Source organism: Rhipicephalus sanguineus, chromosome 7 (genome assembly GCF_013339695.2).
Source record: "Rhipicephalus sanguineus isolate Rsan-2018 chromosome 7, BIME_Rsan_1.4, whole genome shotgun sequence".
NCBI classification, from domain to species: Eukaryota; Metazoa; Arthropoda; class Arachnida; order Ixodida; family Ixodidae; genus Rhipicephalus; species Rhipicephalus sanguineus.
In genome coordinates this window covers 53,891,106-53,897,076 of record NC_051182.1, presented here as the reverse complement: position 1 = coordinate 53,897,076, position 5,971 = coordinate 53,891,106, and positions in this window count along the sequence as shown.

Below are 5,971 nucleotides of genomic sequence, written 5' to 3'. Positions count from 1 at the left end.
ATATGATGACGCATTGTCTGGAAATGCGCCATGATTCCAAAGGCACTCAGTATTACACTCGCCAAGAAAGAAAATGAAGGAATATGTTGTTTTGTCTCTGTTTCAGTAATTAATGTTAAGTAGTGTGTAACAAAATAGCTAATTATTCTTTAAAGTGGTCCCCTCAACAGGCCACATAGCAAATTTTAGTTAGACGCTGGAAGTTGTTGTGGACCGAATGAAGAGCAGTATGCCGCAAGAATTTTTCAAATCGGTTCATTACGAGCTGAGAAAACAATAATTTGTATCGGCGCGAAACCTGATGCGAGGAGGCGAGTTTTCAAACCCTTGCCACTCGCCCCGTGTAGCCTTAGCAATCCAATCCCTTCCTGCCCTCTGCATGCTCTGCACTGGACACATACGCATGAATACTTATGCGCATGCATGGTCACGTGCGCATGACGTGCCCGAGCCATAGCCCGAGCCAGCGCCCTCTAGAATAGTTTCAGGCCGCCTCACTACTCCGGCCATGGCCTCTGACGTCAGTCATTTTTGACCCTCGTCTCCTGCTGAGTAGACGTGCGCATGCATGCTCACGCCGTTCGAGAGAGCAGGATTGCTAAGACTGACGAAGCCTGCCGTGGTATACTGGGTTTCTTTTGGCGTCTGCTTGAAGACCGTGGTCTGCGTTTGTGAAGTGCTGCGTGGTGATGTGCTTCGTTCACGGAATGTTGTACACCTGCAAGCTCTCCCAATGGAGCAGTGCTGTGGGCCCAAGTGTGGCCGATATTGGCGATGTACCGAAGGTTCCAGTGGTTTCATTCTCCCAAGGCGACCAAAAAGAGAAATGAGAGCATGCCGTTCATCGGGATTCAAGGTATGTGTAGTCTATGCTACTTGCTTTTCAGATGTTTTAAAGGCACCACCTCTAACACGTCAGTGATTTCGATAAAATAATGCCGTGTGCACTTCTGACTTGTTAGCGCAAGTTTTACATAAGGCACATTTAGCTGAGCGTCGCAGACGCCCTCCCCCGCGATGATGTAGCGTCTCTTGAGAGTGCATACGTTTCCCGTTTTTGACGAGCGCGTCTTGCCGAGACGCGGTGAGCTGGGCTGCTAAACGACGGCGAAACGAAGTAGACGCACCTTCATGCTCCAATCAAGGGACTTCACAAGCGGTGCGAGAGATGCATTTGCGTTCCGCTGCTCGCACCGCGAACTCATGGAAATTGAGCAATAAACGCGCGTGGCAGTCAAGGAGGTTTGTGAACCTCCTTGTTGGCAGTATATTCTTAGAACAGGCGTTCTTTCGTTCTGCTTTTACAGAACATCTGGCGTCTTTCGTTGGTTTATTTCATCAATCAACGGTGTTTTGAACAAAATTTTATTGTTTAATCACGCACAGGAGAAATCTCACCAGGCACTACCTTGGACGTAAACAATGGCTGCTAATGGGAATGAGAGACAGAAGAAGTCGGCTTTTAGCTAACACTTACACTTCTACTTCTACTAACGTTTCCTACTGGAACATGCCAATGGCTGCTAATGGGGAATGAGAGACAGAAGAATTCAGCTTTTAGTTAACGCGCACGCTGCGAATTTTTTATTCAACAACGCACAGGAAAATCTCCCACCGGCACCACCTTGGAGTTCAGATCTGGTACTAGCGTTACGACTGGTTACGCACTACCAAGGGTCGGTTTTCTTCGTATACCTCCCATAGGACGCGAAATTCAACGCTCCGCCGATGCAAGCGCCGACAGCGCCGAGAGCGCTATTGAGTACGCCCCTTGCAGAAGGCCGCCAAGCTCAAAGGGCGATGACGTAGAGATTACGTTGCTTACGTCGTCAGGGCAACAGTAACAACAGCCGCTCGCCTTCACCCCTCTTTCTCCCTCTCCGCGCGCCGTTTTCTCTCTCTTTTTTTGTGCGCTTGCTTTCCTTCCTCTCCTATGACGCGCGCCGTTTTTTATTTTGTACGCTTGCTTTTTCTCCGCTCCTATGCCCCGCGCCGGGATTTTTTTTTGTTCGCGAGCGCTCGCGCGTGCTGTGCTTGGCCGCGCATTCGTGTTTGCCCGCAGCCAGCATGTGCTAGAGCATAAAGGATGAATCCACCTACAACATTCTGTTACCTCTTTTTATTGCTCTGTTTCCGAAACTCAAGATTGCATGCAATGGGGCACGATACAAGTTCAGGAGGAAGACCACAAGGGAAGAATTCACAGTGTGTGCCTGACTAAACACAAAAGTTCATTGTAAAATTTAGAAAATAAAAAATCGAACACATTGAAAAGTGCAGGCCCTTTGACGTACACACATATAAGAACACGATTTTCATTTGGTGCAATACCGAGCAAAGTGCAGAGGAGCCTCTGACGAGAGGTAATCATGTAGTTTAAAGAAATGTCAGTGCATGACAAGAACATAACGAAGCGCGAAATATGTAAATATGAAATAATATTGCAATGATTTACTTATTAACCGTTGAAATGATACGAAACACAAACAACCCCTTACATATTTGCTCAGATTTTGCACAAATATACAAGAAATGCTGGACACCTTCACCAGATAACAAAATGAAAAAGATAAATTTAGCACAGTAAGTAGTACATTGCGCTAAAAAGAGCAAGACACAATATATGGTACTTGACCACTACTTGAAAGTTAGTTGTTGGCAACGGGATGCAGGCCATGGTCAGTTCATGCAGCAGCACATGACATTCGAAGAAAAGCGTATTACTCAACGACCAGGTGAAATAAGCCTATGCGCAGCTTTTCTTTCACCTCGAATACAATGCCTAGCTGAATATAATGCCACTGAAGGGAGGACGTCATATTGGGTACACTGAGCACTTCATTGTGATAAACAAAAACAGTAAAATTCTGCATATAGGACATGTCTCATGCCTACACATGAATCCTTAGAGCGGTTTTTCTATAGGTAATAACAGAGACAGTATATACACACACAAAATAGTCTTCAGTCGTAAGTACATAGCATATTCACGCACCGTGAAGAAGCACTGGGGGCAGGGTAGAAAGCTGGTCCACTTGAGTTGCGGATCGAGACTTCGCAGAGCGCTATTCTACAGCTGTTAACCCCTCCTTGGGCAAACGCATCAGTTCTTGCCTTCTCGAATACTCCAAAAAGGTTTCCGTCCTCAAATAAAGCAAGTGAAAATTATTAATTCCAACGATACAAATTACGCAGTCGCATGAGGCAAACGTAGTTTCGTCCTCTCGGCTCAGTGCAAGCTGCGATACATTAGGCAGTTTTAGAATAGCGTACGCTATGTTAGCGTTTGCGGCTCGCTATTTCCGTCACTACGGGAGCCTGCAAGCGGTTAGCGTACGACGCACGCACAGTTGTGCGAAAAGCCAACGCAAAGCTTTTCGTACGCTAATTTAAAACTGCCTATTGAGTCTCAGAAACGCGTATTCAAACGATGGCGAGTGATAAACAGGCAAAAAAAAAGCAAAACGCACTTCCATCACGCAGTTCTGTCATAGACGCAAAAGTTACACTATGAGTCTCAAGTGCTTTAATTTCATTCCTTCTAGGAACAGCGATATTAACAGCAACATCGTGCTTTTCACGATTCAGCCGTAATTAAAAAAACAATAACTGTGTTGTCCAACTGCAATTCGTAAATGTGTGGCTGCGAACGCAAGCCGCATGCTCACCTTTAGTTTTCGGAACCTCGAAGAATCTTGCGGAACTCGGCCGGTCTTGAAGTATCCGTGCACAGTTTGCATGATGTACGAATGGTGCGTGCCGTTAACCACCACGGCGGCAAGAGCGCACAACACGCAAACACCACAAAAACTACACACGCCTGCCAAAGCTCGCTTCATGTAACGGAACATCACGAAACTTTTACGACTAGGACGGGCTCCTGTACGGCGGCGACGGAGCACGGCTGACGTAACGACCACTCCGATAAGTCTCAAGAGCGAACAATGACCCGCCAACCACAACGGGAGACTTGCAGGTGTCCGCCAAGCATAGCCTGCCTGCACGGCCAGCCTGGTGCCCGCTCTCAACACTCGCTTCGTGCTACAAACGGAACATTCGAGGAATTCAAAACTAGCGTCGCGGCGGGCGCGCGCGGCCTCCGCGGCCGGCGCGGGGCGTACAGCTTTGACGGCACGGCGGCAGGCTGCCATTGGCTGCTTTAATTTTGAATCTCCATGAATACTGGCGCAAATTTCACCTTCAGTTAGGGCCCCTTTCAAAAGGCCGCCGAACTAGCAAATTATTCAAGATGGTGTCGGTGACGTAATCATGACGTAATTCTTTGGGATGCCGGGGCGGCAGTGTTTCCGGGTATTGGCACTACTACGAGGGACGAACGGGTGTCGCCTTGAGGAGCTTCGCCCCTAAAATGCTCTTGACGTTCGTCGTGGAACGCGGTACGTCGAACGATCATCGAACATGGTGTGATCCTCTACAGCAACACGCAGCACAATGAAGGTAAATGGCATAGTTGTCCACTCAGGAAGCCTGCACGAATATGCACACTGAGTCTCAGACACAATTATTATTAAATGCGAAGCATTTCTTAGTGAACCTCTGGCACTTTGAGCGTTTCTATCTACGTATCTATCTATCTATCTATCTAGCCGCCAACGTCTGGGTGCTCTCATGATCGCCTCCTTAACTTGGTGTTGACCAAAATTTGCATGGGAGGTAAGAGGATTTGACGAATATGACTGCCGGGTCATGACATGAATAACTTTAAAATCCGGTCGCGTACGTCCTCAGACCCTTTCCACTAGACACGTGGGGCACATACCTGTTTACCACGGGCCGCGGTGTACGGGTATGCGCCAGAGGTGATTGACAGTTTATATCTACCCAGGAACGGCGAGAACAGACATTGGTAACTTAAATGACAGAGCGTTAAGGAAAACCAACATCGGCAGCGTTGACTCAACGAATGAAAAGAATGAAAATTGGGATCCCAGCAGGAATCGAACCCAAGAACTCTGCATGGTAATCAGGTATTCTACCACTGAGCCACGCTAGGTCTATAAACTGGTTTGGAAAAACAGCCTACGCAGGCGTAATATCGGTGCAACGTCAATTGTGCTTGTGGTGCTGGCTATCTACTTTTACAACAAAGCATGAACACTATAAGATACTCTTACGATATGTACTCTTACGATACAGGCGTCATATCAGATTAACGTCGGTGGTTCCATTGTTGGCTCCGCTTTCATAGCAGTGTAATAAACATTTCATTTGTATCCCTATCATCCAGCAAGCTATCTTGAAGCGCTCGACCTCGGAGGAATATATTAACGAAAGTTACATATGATATCCACATCACCGCACCGTAACGCGCATTTCGTCCTCCAGAACGACGTAGTGTCCTCTTCATTTCTTACGAGGCTGGGCGATGGCCTCATGCTGACCGAGGATGATGCCAGATTGATTGACATCCGCTTTGTAGACTAGGCTACGTAGGCCACATACACCGAGGTAGTCTACGAATACGAAAACACCCATCCACTGATGTTGGTCTACGTAGCACTGTCCAGGCCTACCAGCCTCGACGGCCTATACCTCACGAACGCGAAGGGTGGCTTCAGGTTCCGACATGTCGCCGGCTCTGTCAACAGACAATTTTGTCGACGAAGATGATCGAGGCGTCTACGAATTCCAACAGCTCTACTATACCACATACTTCACTACCCATGGACCCCTCTTCACCACGATCACGTCCGGATCCTATAAAAAGTCAGGACCAGCTGCTGGTGCTCACTGATCACGTTGATGATGCCCTTGTTCAGAACGGTCAAGAACTTCTTGCACACATGCATACGGGTTCGTGAAACGTGCGTGGGTTCTCGGGACACGTACAAGCACTACATATCAGCTTACCGCTTCTGGTGTTGGTAATACCCATGTTGCCATTGGCAGCGTTACCCAACCGTAAACAACTGCTTATATAACACATATGCGGCTTTTCAATATATATATA